The sequence below is a fragment of the Pleurodeles waltl genome, chromosome 7 (assembly GCF_031143425.1).
Source record: "Pleurodeles waltl isolate 20211129_DDA chromosome 7, aPleWal1.hap1.20221129, whole genome shotgun sequence".
NCBI classification, from domain to species: Eukaryota; Metazoa; Chordata; class Amphibia; order Caudata; family Salamandridae; genus Pleurodeles; species Pleurodeles waltl.
In genome coordinates this window covers 1,172,043,487-1,172,060,648 of record NC_090446.1, presented here as the reverse complement: position 1 = coordinate 1,172,060,648, position 17,162 = coordinate 1,172,043,487, and positions in this window count along the sequence as shown.

Genomic DNA, 17,162 nt, shown 5'->3' with positions numbered 1-17,162 from the left:
CCCTCAGAAGAGGATTGGCCGCCTAAACTGGTAAGCACCCATTAGGAGGGGTCTCTGATGTCACCTTCTGGCACTGGCCACTCAGAGGCCTCCATTGTGGCCTCACACCTCTGCATTTCAGATGGCAGAGTTCTGGGACACACTAGAGGAGCTCTGGGAACCACACCTGGGGTCTTGATGAACAGGGGAGTGGTCACTCCCCTTTCCTTTGTCCAGTTTGTGCTAGAGCAGGGGCTGGGGGATCCCTGAACGGGTGTAGACTGGCTTGGGCAAGGAGGGCACTATCTGTGCCCTTCAAAGCATTTCCAGAGGCTGGGGGAGGCTACTCCTCCCCAGCCCTTAACACCTATTTCCAAAGGGAGAGGATGTAACACCCTCTCTCAGAGGAAATCCTTTGTTCTGCCTTCCTGGGACTGGGCTGCCCAGACCCCAGGAGGGTAGAAACCTGTCTGAGGGTTGGCAGCAGCGGTAGCTGCAGAGAAAACCCCAGAGAGCTAGTTTGGCAGTACCCAGGGTCCATGCTGGAGCCCCGGAGATGCATGAGATTGGCACCCCAATACCAGATTTGGCATGGGGGACAATTCCATGATCTTAGACATGTTACGTGGCCATATTCAGAGTTACCATTGTGCAGCTACATATAGGTATTGACCTATATGTAGTGTACACGTGTAATGGTGTCCCCTCACTCACAAAGTCTGGGGAAATTGCCCTGAACAATGTGGGGGCACCTTGGCTAGTGCCAGGGTGCCGTCACACTTGGTAGCTTTGCACCTAACCTTCACTAGGTGAGGGTTAGACATATAGTTGACTCATAAGTTACTTAAGTGCAGTGTAAAATGGCTGTGAAATAACGTGGACGTTATTTCACTCAGACTGTGGTGGCAGTCCTGTGTAAGAATTGTCTGAGCTCCCATTGGGTGGCAAAAGAAATGCTGCAGCCCATAGGGATCTCCTGGAACCCCAAAACCCTGGGTACCGATGTACCATATACTAGGGAATTATACAGGTGTTCCTGTGTGCCAATCAGAATTGGCGAAAATGGTCACTAGCCTGCAGTGACAATGGTAAAAGCAGAGAGAGCATAAACACTGAGATTCTGGTTAACAAAGCCTCAGTGATACAGTTAGGCATCACACAGGGAACACATATGTTATGTTATAATTGCTTATATAGCGACTAAACTGCCCAGAGGCCTCGTAGCGCTTATACTGCAACATGGACTTATCACTGTTTATATTCGTATAGGAATTAAGCTTTAAATAGCCAGGTTTTCAAGGATTTCCTGAAAGGAATCTCTTGTGAATTTGATCTAATATTAAGTGGAAGGCTATTCCAGAGTATAGCACCTTGATATGACAAAGACCTTCCTCCCCATCTTGCTTTCTTCACTGTTGGAACTCTGACCAGCATAGCTGAGGAGGATCTGAGCGGTCTGGTTGGGATGTAAACAGATGCCAAAGTTTTGAGCATTTCAGGGCCATGATCGAATATAGCTCTATGAATGTGGCATAAAGCCTTGAACTGAATCCTTTTATCCACTGGGAGCCAATGTAAGGACGAAATTCCGGCTCGTATGGAATGTTGCTTAGGTGTATTTAAAAGCAAACATGCAGCTGCGTTTTGCACCCTCTGTAATCTTTGTATCACATATCTTGGTGATCCTACAAACAGGGCATTGCCATAGTCAAGACGAGAACCTATCAGTGCCTGAATAACCAGTCTCCTGGCAAGTAAAGGCAGTATTGTTAAAACCTACCTCAGAGTCCTAAGCAGAGCAAAGGAGGTTCCAGCTATTATATTGGCGTGTTGTGACATTGAGAGTTGGGGGTCCAGCCATACCCCAAGATTTTAATAAGACATTTAGGGGTCGGGAGGGTGGGCACTCCAATTGATATGCTAGGATTGATTAAGGAAGTTTTTGTTAGCCCAAAGAACATGACCTCAGTTTTTTCATCATTGAGCTTCAATTTGCTTCCTGACATCCATGCAGCAACTGCTTTCAGACAGGGACCCAGTGCCGTCCCCATATCCGGATGAGTATTGGAGAGGGAAACAATCAGTTGAGTATCATCTGCATAGGACACCAGGTTCGGTCCAAATGGCTCAACAATCTCTGCTAATGGCCGCATGTAGATATTAAAGAGTAGCGGGCTCAGAGCAGACCCCTGTGGATCTCCACAGCTGCTGAAAGTACGCCTAGAAGTACATGATCTATCGAGTACCTGAAAAGACCTTCCATGGATGAACGAAAGAATCCACTCTAAGGCGACTCCAGAGATTTCACTTCCTTGTAATCTATCTTTAAGGATATTCAGATTGACCGTATCGAATGCCGCACTCAGATCTAGGAGGATGATAGCGGTTTCCATTCCTTTATCCATCCTCTTTTTTGCTTCTTCTGTGATCACAATGAGTGCGGTTTCAGTCCCATGCAGTGGCCTAAAACCCATCTGGGTGGGATGTAGAAGCTTTTTCTCTTCCAGAAGAGTAGATAGCTGAGTATGTACATACTTTTCTGAAAGTTTAGCCACATATAGGCCACAAACTATGAGCACTGGGGTCCTGGCTAGCAGGATCCCAGTGACACAGGTAAAAACGGGGGTAACATGCAAGGCAGGATGGTACTTTCCTACACTACCTTTGCTAAGCCTTCCCACTCGCACAGGATGGCTGTTCTCAGCGCAACTCCATCAGTGACGTGCTGCAGGTGTCTTAAAATTGGGGGATTTGTTTCTGGATGGTGACCTACTAAATTTTCAAACCCTTGTGTCAGACTACCATCTTCACCCTGGTCAAGTAATTTCTTACAACCACCATAAAAAACAATTAAATGCCCTATTTCATGCCGGCTGTCTAGCACTAATCCTACATGAGGTGTGCCAGAAGCTCTACAACGTAGAGATTGGTAGCAAACTGACAAAATGGCTGTACAGACCTTTCCTGCAACATTGAGACCACTCCAGGTCTTCTTGACTTACTACCTGGGTGATTGATGTTGCCAAACCTCTGCAAGATACAGACTGGACTAAAATACCAGACTTTCCCCACAAAGTATCCCACGGCTATCACCTTAAGTACATTCATAGAGCTTCCTTGGGAATGCATTCTCCTGTTGCTTGCCATTGGCTTTGTGCTTTGTAACTCACATTTTGTTGCTTTCAATTTGATGGCTTTATTTATTTTAGGCTATGCAGCTTAAGTTTTTCCCTTCCCTTGCCCAAACCTTATTTACAGTATGCTTCTGAGTGCTCCCTTTCTGTAAACAGGCCTGAAAATATTGTTCTTATCTCAGCACATTTCCTGTGTATTCAGAGAACAAGGTAAGTGTCAGGCTCTGTCTTTGGTGGGAACTTAGGCCTTCATTACAACCCTGTCGGTCGGTGATAAAGTGGGGTAATACCACCAACAGGCCGGCGTTAAGAAAAATTGAATCACAACCATGGTGGAAACGGGCAACACAGACAGCCACTTTAACACTGCGACTGCCACGGCGGTAGAAACAAACACCGCAGTGGTGACCGCCAACAGCTAGGCGGAAGACAATGCACCGCCCACACTATTACAATGCACCAATCTGCCAGCTTTTTCGGGGCGGTACCAATGCCATCAAAAGCACGGTGGAAACAGTCTTTGGAACGGAAACCACTCACCTCACGACACCCAACGAGAAACCAGGACGCCATGGAGCCCGAGTTACAGGTCCTGCCCATGTTGGTTTACCTCCTCATCTACCAGGAACATCAAAGATGGTGGCGACGACGACGGTGAACACTGTACCTAGCACACAGGCAAGGCAGGGAGAGAGTGACACACACATGCAACACTCAACACCCCCACCCACAACAACATACACACACACACATCCAATAACATCACAAATACACCATGTCACCCTCTGGAAGAACGCAATGACCAAAGGAAATTAGTTTAATGAGTGTAATAATCGAGCATTCAGATAGGCCAAGATATCTTTAAATCATCAGTATATACAAATATTTACAGGAAGTACACAACTCCGTATACTGTCCCATTAAATGTCCGTGGACCAGTGGTCCCAAAAAGCATGGGCGAACCCCACACATGACACCTGCCTCAAAATGGAGAGAACACCGCAGGGGCCTCAGGTCAAAAAAAGCACAGGCACCTCAGGTGGAAGGGTAGGGGGGGCACCTCAGCCGGATAATGGGACAACGCCACTGCTCCTCAAGGGGGCTCCATGCCCGCTGCTTGGTCCTGGGGAGTGCAAAGCCACAGTCTCTCAAGTGGGTGGTTTGCCCACTGCCTGGTCCTGGGGAGTACAAAGCCACAGTCTCTGAAGTGGGTGGTTTGCCCACTGCTTGGTCCTGGAGAGTGCAAAGCCACAGTCTCTCAAGTGGGTGCTTTGCTCACTGCTTGGTCCTGGGGAGTACAAAGCCACAGGCTCGCTAGCGGTTCTGGAGGAGGCATGGTGCCCAGAGTGCTTCATCCTGCCAAGGACTGGGGCAGTTGATGCTGTTCTACACTGGTTCTGGAGGGGGCATGGTGCCCAGAGTGCTTCATCCTGCCAAGGACTGGGGTAGTGGATGCTGTTCTCCACTGGTTCTGGAGGGGGCAAGGATGCCCTGAGTGCTTCATCCTGCCAAGGATAGGGTGAGTGGATGCTGTTCTCCACTGGTTCAGGAGGGGGCCTGGTGCCCAGAGTGCTTCATCCTGCCAAGGACTGGGGTAGTGGATGCTGTTCTCCACTGGTTCTGGAGGGGGCATGGTACCCAGGGATGCAGCACCAGCGGTGTGGCAGTTCCCATTCCCTCACATGGGAGTCTGAGCCACGAGATTTACCGGTAACAGGTAGCATGATACTCCATGGAGGCAGAGCCACACTCCTCCTTGCGACGACTAAGGCTGCAAACTGCTGATGGTGGTGCCTCATGTAGTGTGTGCAGGGTCCAGGATGTCTCCTGCAGCCTCAGAAGCCTGCCCACTGGGGATGCTGCTGATGTCCGCTGTGGCGGTGTCTGTGGCAGAAATGCTGTCGGTGGTGCAGGTGTCTGCACTTGTGGAGGGAGACACCAGGCCGTCTCCTGCAGCTTCAGAAGGGTGCCCACTGGGGATGATGCTGGTGACTGTAGTAGAGGCAGCAGACATGCAGGTGGTGGTGCAGATAGCGGTGCAGGTGGCGGGCGTTGCGGCAGTGCCCCCCACCGTACAGGTTGCTGGCCTGTCTTGCAAAAGGGGTGAAACCAGTCCCTCACCCGGAGGCTCCGTGCCCTGAGCTGACTTCCCTTGTGTCCCTTCCCCACCTTGGAATTCGCTGCTGGGACCTTGGCACTGTCCTATTTGGTTCTGGAAGAGGCCTTGCTGGGTGGTTGTTGCGGCTTTTCTCTTCGGCATGCTGGCCCCTTCTTTACCTTGGCAGGTGGCAGAATCGGTGGTCCTTGGCTGCACTAGGTGGCACACTGGCATCCCTGATGGGTGCCCCCGTCGATGTTCCTGGACTTGCAGGGACCACACTGGACGAGGGTTTGGTGGCTCAGGTGCTGGGCTGGGATCTAGACATCCTGGCCCTAGGGGCAGGACGGGGTGTTGTAGGGAAGAGGTCAAGGTTAGCTAGGAAAAGGTTTTTAGACACACTGGGATGGGAAGATGGAGGGAGTTTGGGAGTGGAGGAAGAGGTAGTGGTTGTAAGAGGTGTATGTCTGCTGAGTTTGGGTAAAGGTGCATGGGCTGGAGGCTGTTGTGAGGTGGATGGCTGTTGATTGGTTGTGTGCTGGTATTTATGTCCTTTGGGAGGAGGGCTCAAAGACACACTGGGAGAGGACACAGGGGACGTGTGCATGGTAGTGGGGGTGGTGATTGCACATGAGCAGTGTGTGGTGATGGGTGTGCTGGTGATGGAGGTAGTGGCTGAGGATGTAGTGCATGCAGGTGTGAGTGGATAAGAGACTGGGAGGGAGGTGCACGACATGGAGGAGGGGGACACAGTGGATACAGTGGATGTTGTTGTGTCTGCATGGGTATGGTGCTTGTGTTAGTGCCTGTGGGATGTGCGTGCTTACGTTTGCCTGAGCCACTTTTGTGTTTTGATGTGTGTGCATGCTGGTCTGATGGTGTGCTTAGGATACGCTGAGGTAGAGGGGATTGTGTCTTGGTGGTGGAGGTTGGAGGGGGAGGCTGGACAAAGGGACAATGGCTGCCATCAGTGCTGAGACCAACGCCTGAAATGCTCTCTGTTGGGCCGCCACGCCGAAATGAATGCCCTCCAGGTATGCATTTGTTTCCTGCAAATGCATCTCAACACCCTTCATGGCATTCAAAATGGTTCACTACCCATCTCAGGAGGTCAATAGCCTCCTTACTGAGGGCAACAGGGCTGACTGGGGCAGGGCCTGAGGTGCCTGGGACAATGGAGATGCCCACCCTCCTGGGTGAGCGGGCACAGGAAACATGGTGAGGGGCTGCTGGGAGGGCGGTGCTGGTAGAGGGGGTGGTGGCTGTACCTGTTGTTGAGGTGGGCATAGATGTGCCCGCCACCGCAAGGGAGCTCCCATCAGAGGATGAGTCGCTGTCGCTGGTGTTCCCTCCTGTCCCTGTCTTGGAGCTCCCCTCGCCCTCCGTCCCACTGGTGCCTTCAGACTCCGTACATCCACCCTCCTGGGACATGTGGATTGCAGTTCCCTTTTGCTACGGTGGCACTGCTCCTCCGCCAGTTGATGCTAATGAACACAAGGACAGGGTGACAAAACAAAAGGGGGGGAAGACAGAGGACACACATGGTCAATGCCAGCAACACCACTACAATTGGGGGACACAACACACAGGGAGCAGCACTGTGCACTAGGCCATGCACTAATAGTTCTTAGGAAAATCACCTGCCCATGGGGGACTATGCCTAACCCCATTTGCTGCACACCTGGCACCCACAGGAGTCTGACTAGTTGTAGATGGCCACTACCACTATTTGGGTTGGAGTGCCACAGAGCCTGCCTAACAAGGGACCTACCCTAGCAAGTTCGCCCTGGCCTAGGGGAACCCACAGTCCACATCCCCCACCCAGAAAAGCACATAGAGTCAGCTGAATGAGACTGTACTCACCCCCTTGTGGCTGCTGTGATGCCCTCAAGCTCCCATCCAACTCTGGAGATGCCACCGCCAGGATCCGTAATATCAGGGGGGTCAAGGTATGACGGGGACCCCTTCCACGTTGGGAGGCCATCCCCAACTGGGCCTCCGCCGTCTTCTTGCTCCTGCGGCGCAGGTCCTCCCATCTTTTGCCGCAGTGGATGCTCTGTCTATGATAGAGCCCCAGCGTCCGCGCTTCCTTGCCAATGTCATGCCAAGTGCCCTTCTTCTGGTGGGCGCTGACCTACAGGAAAGGTAAAATAAGATTGGAACTTACTACCCTGTCTGGTTCTTCTTACTCATTGGCCACAACTTCCCACCCATGTGCTGAAACACATACACTGACCATCCTCACATGCAGGCCACAGCACCCCCCCACATGTATCTTCCATCCAGGCCACTCCATACATTAATGTCCCATCCATCATGCTCACAGTGTATTCACCTGTTTGTCTGGAGGACCCTAGAGTAGCGTGTACTGGGGGAGGCCCCCATCCACCAGTTTGTCCAATTTCTCCACGGTGAAGGCAGGGGCCCTTTCCCCAGAGATTGTAGCCATTGTCGCTTCCAGACTCAGGTCACAGCAGCACTTGCAGTGTAAGTCTTCTCCTGTTGAAGGTCAGGTATCAGTTGAGTGCACAGATAGAAAATGGCAGTCACGTCCGGGGCGGTGCGTACCGTCACCGCAGGCGTACATCTTCCTTGGCTCCTGGAACCCATAGGGCCCAATGATAACCAATTCTGAATTGCGCTGCGGTCTTCGACCGCCTACCTTGACGCTGCACAACACCAGCACAGTTACCTCATTTCCCCTTGTCCTGCGTCACAGCACATTTGAGCAGGAATACCGACAGACAGCGCCACACACCGATTAAATCACAATAGTGCAAAACACCCTTGTGCAACCTATGTGGTATATGACCCTCTGCTCACCATTCTCCTCCATTGCACACATCTGCTGAGGCAGATGATGAGATGGCGTCATCCTCCAGTGTACAGACCCCTGGTGGACCTGTCGACAATGGAAGACAGACACATCATTTTCACCTACAGACTTGATTGCGCCACAATCCATGAACTGTGTGCCCAGTTAGAGCCTGACCTGATGCCAGCTATCCGCCATCCCACAGGAATCCCCCCTCTTGTGCAGGTCCTGTCAGTGCTCCATTTCCTGGCCAGTCGTTCCTTTCAAACAACAGTGGCCATGGCATCAGGGATGTCTCAGCCAATGCTCTCCAACGTGCTGACCAGAGTGTTGTCTGCCCTGCTGAAACACATGCGCAGCTACATCGTTTTCCCCCAGGTGGAGGATTTGCCCACAGTGAAAGGTGACTTCTATGCCCTGGGACATATCCTGAACATCATTGGTGCCATTGATGGTACACATGTGGCATCTGTCCCACCCTGCAGGAATGAACAGGTGTACAGAAACCGTAAAAACTACCATTCAATGAATGTGCAGATGGTGTGTTTGGCAGACAAGTACATCTCACATGTGAATGCCAAGTATCCTGGCTCTGTGCATGACTCTTACATTTTGAGGAATAGCAGCATTGCTTATGTGATGGGCCAACTCCAGAGGAACTATGTGTGGCTAACAGGTGAGCCCAAGGTCCCCACACAGTTTGAATAGGTGTCTGTGTATGGGAGAGTCCCTAAGGGTTTGTGTATGTCTAACAGATACCCCTCGATATTTGCAGGTGACTTTGGTTACCCCAACCTGTCATGGCTACTGACTCCAGTGAGGAATCCCAGGACAAGGGCAGACGAACGCTACAATGAGGCACATGGGCGAAATAGGAGGATTGTAGAGCGGACTTTCGGTGTCCTGAAGGCCAGATTCCGGTGCCTCCATCTAACAGGTGGCTCCCTATACTACTCACTGAAGAAGGTGTGCCAGATAATCGTCGCATGCTGTATGTTGCACAACCTGGCTTTGCGACGCCAGGTGCCTTTTCTGCAGGAGGATGGGCCTGATGTTGGTCTTGTGGCAGCTGTGGAGCCTGTGGACAGTAAAGGAGAGGAGGCAGAAGAAGAAGATATTGACAACCGAAACAACATCATCATGCAATATTTCCAGTGAGACACAGGTAAGAGACTGACTACTGTAGTACATTGTGTAAGTCTGCCTTTTTACCTCTGTGTATGGACCCTGACAGTTCACTTTGCCTTTCCTTTTCACAGATCTGGGTACCACATTCTGCCTTCTGCTATGTTCACTGCTGCCCAACAACTGTCATACTTTGGTATGTGCAAATGAGCATTGACATTGATATTTGTCAGAGAGGTTGTAATAACACATTTGAGAAAGTACAGACTGACTCCAGATTGTTTTGTGATTGAAGGGTGTTTATTTCAGTGCTAATAAGTGGAGGGGTGTGTGCAATGGACTGGGGGGATGGTGGAGGAATATCCATGGTAGAGTCCAGTCTCTTTGTATCACAGGTGCGTTGCCCAAGGGGGCATAGGAAGTGGAGCAATGGCAGTTCAAGGTGGTCAGGGTGACATAGTGGGACAGAAGGGTGACAATCAGGACAGTCTTATTTCCTGGTGGGGGTCTTGGCAATGTTCTCTGTCTTGTGCCTGGATTGCAGGGACTGTTTGCTGGGTGGTTCTCCTTCTGCAGGGGGTGGGGTACTGGTGGTCTGTTGGTCCTGTGGCGGGACCTCCTGTCCACTAGCGCCGGTGGACGTAGAGGGCTGTTCATCATTCGAGCTAGTGTCAGGGGCCCGTTGGTGTGCCACTTTCTTCCTCATGGTGTTGCCTATGTCTGCCAGCACCCCAGCAAGGGTGACCAGGGTGGTGTTAATGGACTTCAAGTCCTCCCTGATCCCTAGGTACTGTTCCTCCTGCAGCCGCTGGGTTTCCTGAAACTTGGCCAGTACTGTGCCCATGGTCTCCTGGGAATGGTGGTATGCTTCCATGATGTTGGTGGGTGCCTCATGGAGAGTGGATTCCCTGGGCCTGTCCTCCCCCTGTCGCACAGCAGTCCTCCCAGCTTCCCTGTTGTCCTGTGCCTCTCTCCCCTGAACCGTGTGCCCACTGACCCCAGGTCCCTGATGGTCCTGTGTTTGTGGGGTTGCCTGGGGCCCCTGTAGTGGTGGACACACTGCTGATTGAGGTGTCCTGGGGACTGTGGCATGGGCCCCCTGGGGGGGTGCTGTGGTGGTGTTTCCTGAGGGGGAGGTTCAGTGATGGTTTGGGACTGTGGCAGGGGAACCAACTGTCCAGAGGTCCCTGATGGGCCGGGCTGGGCATCTTGATCCAGGCGTGCAGAGCTGCTGTCGTCACTGTGGGCCTCTTCTGTGGGGGGACTGGATATGGCTGGCACCTCCTGTCTGGTGACATTGTGTAGGGGTCCTGCTGTGTTGTAAATGCATAGTTATTGTATCTGTGGGTGCCATCTTGTGCAATGGGTGAGTTTCCCTCTACTCATGTGCTTGCATTATTGCCTTGGCCCTTGTGTAAGTGGTGATTTTTTGGCCTGGGTGAGTCTCTCTACTGGACATGCTTTGGTGATGGGTGTCCATGCAGGTCTATAATAAGTGTCCATGCATTGTTGTCACATGCAGGGCTTGGTATTGGGATGTGTGGGTTGTGATAGTGGGGTATCTGTGAGGTGTTGGGGTGATGGGTGATGGGTGTGAGGGTAGGGGTAGGAGTTTATGATGGCATGCAGGTAGAGTGGGGTATATAATAGTAAAGTTTGTCTTACCAGAGTCCAGTCCTCCAGCTACTCCTGCAAAGCCCTCAGGATGCATGATCGCCAAGGCTTGCTACTCCCATGTTGTTAGTTGTGGGGGAGGAGGTGAGGGTCCACCGCCAGTCCTCTGTACGGCTACCTGGTGTCTGGATATCACGGAACGCACCTTCTCCTGTAGGTCGTTCCACCTCTTCCTGATGCCATCCCGTGTTCTTGGGTGCTGTCCCACTGCTTTGACCCTGCCGACAATTCTCTGCCATAGCTCTATCTTCCTTGCAATGGATGTCTGCAGCACCTTTGATCTGAATAGCTGGGGCTCTACCAGGATGATTTCCTCCACCATGAAACTGAGCTCCTCCTCAGAAAACCTGGGGTGTCTTTGAGGTGCCATAATGTGGTATTGGTGATTTCTGAGGTGATGTTTGTTGTGCTGTGTGACCTGTTGTGTTGGGGTGTGTTCTTTGAGGTGCGTGGATGTTGTATGAGTGATGGTGTTGTATGCCAGTGGATGCTGGTGTTGTGTTTGCTATTCTCTCTCTCTGTGCGTCTTCAAAAAAATACGTTGGAAGGGGTTGTGGGTAATGTGTGTGTGTGTTTTATAGTGGTGTGAGTGTGTGGTGTGTGTATGTGTATCAGGTGTGTGTATTTTGAATTGTCCAATGTGGTTGTATTTTGTAAATGTGTGTGTATTTTGAGTACGAGGGTGTGTACCACCAATGGATTACCGCAGTTGAACGACTGCCGCATTGATGCGTGGGTCGTGATACTGTGGGCGCATTCATGTTGGCATGCTGGTGTTTGTTTTGCTATCGCCAGTTTATCACTGACCTTTGGTGTGTCCGACTTGTGTGGGTGTCTGTATTGTGGCGGATTTCTAGATGTGGGTCATAATACCTGTAGCGGATTTCCGCTGCGGCCACAGTATGTTGCCAGCCGTCAGCACGGCGGTAAGTGGGATTTACTGCCAGGGTTGTAATGAGGGGCTTAGTGTTTACTTTTCTTTCTATGACTTCAAAGTGAGAGGATTTATGCAACAATCTTGCTGGATACTGGAGTTAGGGAAGAGTGTTTTCTATCACATGACAACATATAAATAAACTTCAGAATATATCAAAATCAGGAGTACAAATGAAGCCCATTTTTTTAAATTCTGAACTGTGCTGGAAACACATACCTTGATATGATTGAAACAAATCATTGCTTTAGGTGATGCAATTTTCACACATCATCGTCTGTACATAGTATAGTTTTATTTGAAAAACTGTATATCTGTGCAATGTAATGGCCATTTCAATCAAAAACGTGTTGTCTGTAATGGAAGTGTGTTACCACACCACACATACTCCACTCTGCTCTGTACCACTCCACACCACTGCACCCTACTCTGCATCACTCTACACCACTCTATGCCACTGCACTGGGGGACACTGCACTCTTCTCTACTCTGAACCACTCCACTCTATGCCACTGCACTCTATGCTACTTCACACTATGGGGGTCATTCCGACCCTGGCGGTCATGGACCGCCAGGGCCGGGGACGGAGGAAGCACCGCCAACAGGCTGGCGGTGCTTCATGGGCAATTCTGACCGCGGCGGTAAAGCCGCGGTCAGAAAAGGGCAACCGGCGGTTTCCCGCCGGTTTCCCGCCGGTTTCCCGCCGGTTTACCCCTGCCCAAAAGAATCCTCCATGACGGCGCTGCTCGCAGCACCGCCATGGGGATTCCGACCCCCTTCCCGCCATCCTGGTCCTGGCGGTAAAAAACGCCAGGAACAGGATGGCGGGAACGGGTGTCGTGGGGCCCCTGGGCATGGCATGGCAGTGCAGGGGCCCCCTAACAGGGCCCCATAATGATTTTCAGTGTCTGCCTAGCAGACACTGAAAATCGCGACGGGTGCCACTGCACCCGTCGCACACCAGCAACTCCGCCGGCTCCATTCGGAGCCGGCTTCATCGTTGCTGGGGCTTTCCTGCTGGGCGGGCGGCCTTTTGGCGGTCGCCCGCCCGCCCAGCGGGAAAGTCAGAATCACCGCCGCGGTCATTTGACCGCGGTGCGGTCTTCTGGCGGTCTCCGCCTGGCGGGCAGCGCCCGCCGCCCGCCGGGGTCGGAATGACCCCCTATGTCTTTCTACTGTACTCTGTACCACTCTACTCTGTGCAAATGCACTTTAAGACTCTTTACATCACAGTGCTCTGCGCCTCTGCACGCTATACCACTCCAGTTTAGGCAACACCAATCTAGTCCACACAACTCCACTCTATGCCACTCTGCATCACTGCCCTGTACGCCACTGCACTCTGTGCTAATAGACTCAATGCTAGTGCTCTTTTCTCTGTAACACTCAGCTCTATACCCCAACACTCTACATCAATACACTGTCTGTCACTCTAATCTACTCTATGCCATGGCACTCTACACCACTTGACTCTATGCCATCACACTCTATACCACTGTATGCACCTCCTGTCAGGAATCCCCAAGGTGCCTCCTGCGTTATCTGTCAGCATCCCCAGAGATTAGGGTTAAATCATATCTCTGTTCTTGGTTAAACGTTCATGTTTCTAAGTAAACATAATGTGCTGTGTTATACAATTGGTTTTTATCAATGCTTGTTTTACCAATGCTCATTTGCTAATGTGAGCAGCTGTAGATGTGCTTCTAACTGGGTGTGGTGTAGACATGTGCTTCTAATTGGGTGTGGTGACCCATCCACATGTGGAAACTCAACTCCTTTCCTGATTGGCTATAAATAGCAGAGTGAAGCCTGCCTCCCTGCTTGGCTTTGTTTTGCTTCCTGATCTCAGCATCTGACTTGGCAGTCCAGCCCCTGCTGTCATCCTCGTATTCAGGACTTTTGAGTTAATTATTTTCTTTGTTCCTGTACCAGCTGACACCAGGCATTCCTCCAGCACACTCGAAAAGACTGCAGCTAAGTGACTAGTATTGTTCTTTGAGCGCTGCGCTTTCCTAGAACAGCTGGTGTATTTCAGACCTTGTATTTTGGCAGAGTGCTTATCTTGAAGAGACAAATGCATGTCTGAACATTCTACATTATTATTGTGGTTACTTGCATAAATGAGCTTCAGGAAATCTGCTTGAGCTCAAGTACTACAAAAAGTGACAGTGCAATTTTATAAGAGCATTTATGTCACTTTTCTTTCTCTAATAGCATACCTCTTGGTTTTAAATTGTGTCATTCATGACTGTGTTTCAGGTTTAAGGAATTTGCTTTTTGAAGGGTTTTTCACACACAGAGTGAAACCAAACCAAACTGTGCCACCCTAACTGTTTGAACCCAGAGTGGACATTTGTATTTCTTGGATTGTTTTTGTTCCTTTTAGTTTAACTCTATGCATGCAGGAAAGTTATATGTGCTATAATTACTGCCCTTGTTTGTCTTTCTTGTGCATGATAAGTGCAGCCACAGTTCTAAGTGTAATGTGCAACAGTGAATCTCAGTAAACCCAGCCCTAGTGTCACAGTACTTATTGTTATGGTACTCAGTTTGGGTTTTTGGTAATGCATTGTTAGTAATTGTGCCAACAGTTATTATTATCCAAGAAAAGTGCTAGAGCATCCCGGTATTCTTCTACCGCTCCCGTACCCATATCCGAAAGAGAGATTCAAGGAACCTGAGTGCACTAACTCTACTATCACTCTGTCAACAACGACCTGCCCCCCTGAAGGTACAGGGTGCCTGGCTGGACCGGCAAGACGTGGCAGTGTTTTGTCTCTTTCTCTTCCACTCCCCCTTTCCTTTTGGAACACCTGCAGGGGTTTCTGTGTCCACCAGGAAGTGCCGAGAGGTGTTCCAGGAGGTCGGGGGCATATCATCGCCCCTGCAGAAATCCTGCTTTTCAGGTGAGTGGCCCCGTCTTGGCACCTCAACTCTCCCCTACACCTCTCCACTCTATGCCACTGCACTCTACTCTGTAACAATCTATTCCATGCTACTGCACTCTACTCCACTGTCCTCACTGCACTCTAAACCACTGCAGCCTACTTCAATGCACTCTATGCCAATGCACTGTAAAACTGCACTATATGCCACAGCACTCTACTCTGCAGCACTGCACTGGCCGCCACTATACTCAACACCACTCTACTCAACACCAGTCTACTCTGTACTACTGCATACTGCACCAATACACTATATTCCACTTCATTCTATAGCACTCTACTCTGCATAACTCCACTCTATGTCACTGCACTTTAGAGCACTCAACTCTGCTCTGCACTGCACCACGCTACCCTACTCTACTCTGCACCACTCCATGCCACTGCACTCTATGCCACTCAAGTCTACTCTTCACTCTATGCCACTGCACCACTCTAACCTACTGCACTCCTCAATTCGATGGTATACCACTCTACTGCACTACACTCTATGCCACTCTACTCTGGCTCATGCTACTCTATGACACTGTACTCTAAGCCAATGCACTCTAAACAACTGCACTGTACGCCACTGCCCTTTACTCTGCACCACTGTACTCTATGCCACTGCTCTCTGTACCACTCTATGCCACTCTATACCACTGTACTGGCACTCTACTCTGCAACATTGCATTCTCTGCCACTGTACTCTACACTACTCTACTCTGTACTACTGCATTCTATGCCACTGCAATCTACAGCACTACATTATACTCTACTCTGCACTGCACCATTCTACACTACTCCACTCTACACCACTCTCTGCCACTGCACTCTATGCCACATGATTCTACTCTACACTCTATGCCACACTACACTACTGCACTCTCTGACACTAGTGTATGACACTCTACTCCACTGCACTATATGCCACTCTACTCTATTCAACGCCACTGCACTGTGAACCACTGCACTCAATGCCAATGCACTCCAAACAACTGCACTGTATCCCACTGTACTCTACTCTGCTCCACTGTGCTCTACGCCACTGCTCATATCCAGCTCTACTCTACTCTACACCACTATGCCACTAACTTTTAGCCATGCTGGACAGCAGCCACTCTGGTGTATAACATGGCTAAAGCACATTGGAAAAGACAATAACTCTGCGTAGATGAGATCTATTGGCTCTGCCAATGTTTGTCATTACAATGAGGTACTGAGGTCCCTGAAAGAACTGTGAATGTGTAAGTCCTTATTTTAAACATGCATTACTGACATCATAATACAGGCTGCTAGAAAAAACGCAAATATATTTTGGCTAAATAAAAAAAGTCCTTCTAAAATACAGATTTGAATAATATACAGTTTATACCTATTACTAACATTTTGTTTTATAACAGTCCAATAAAACCACACACTTCACAGCTCACCTTGGAACACCCTTCCAATACCTCTCTAACAGAAAATATCTTTGTCATCAGAAAGCTTCAAGTGACTCCTTTGATTAAAGTAAATGCAGGTTTCCAAGTCCCTTCACATTTGCAGATTTACCAGTTGTGCAAATTTGCATTTCTTTAGGGAAGGAGACATCCTGGCAAGAAGACCTTTTCTTGTCTGTCTGCCCCTCTCTATCTCAGAGCATAGGAGACTCCCTGCCTTTCACTTCAGCTGGGGAAACTGATCTGTCCTAATTGAATTTTGTCCTTTTGGTGAAAGGCTAAAATTACAGACAAATGCTGTCGGTGAAGCGTTTCGTCACGGACAACGGACGGCAGGGCGAAATTATGAGCAGTCCATGAAAATGATGGACGGGTGGTCACCCTACTGTAAGAGATGCTCGATACTGCAATCCCAGGCTCAAGCAAGAATATGGCACTATCCAGTATTTCGCCAGATGCTTGTTTTATTTTTCCATTCTTATTTTTGGATTTACAACCACCAGGGTGCAATGAAACAATAGCCTATGAACAATAGCATACACGTTTTGGCAGAAACCGCCAACTGGGCCATATAATCGTGCAGATAGAGTGTCCATTTAAAGGGAATCATTCGTCCATACCACCACCATCCACTGAAAAAGGCTAGCACGAGCACATTACTTCCTGTGTTCTGCTATGTGGCTGAGAACAAACTATGATATTACCCCAGTCATTTCATTGAATTCTAATGACGTACACACAATCATGGCATGTGCTAAATATTCAAGTATTATCCTGAAAGGATCCAAAGAATAGGAAGATTATGTTGACACATATATGTAAATGCGCACATTCTTTTGAAGGGAATTAACAGTTTAACAGTATCACTTCATAAACATCAATCAGCATGAAAGTGCTACAACAAAAAATGTCTAGTAAAGTACCAAATATACACGATCACGACTATATATATATATATATATATACATATATATATATATATACATATACATACATATGACCTAGTGGCTATTGACGATGAGCTAGAAAGCCACAAAGTA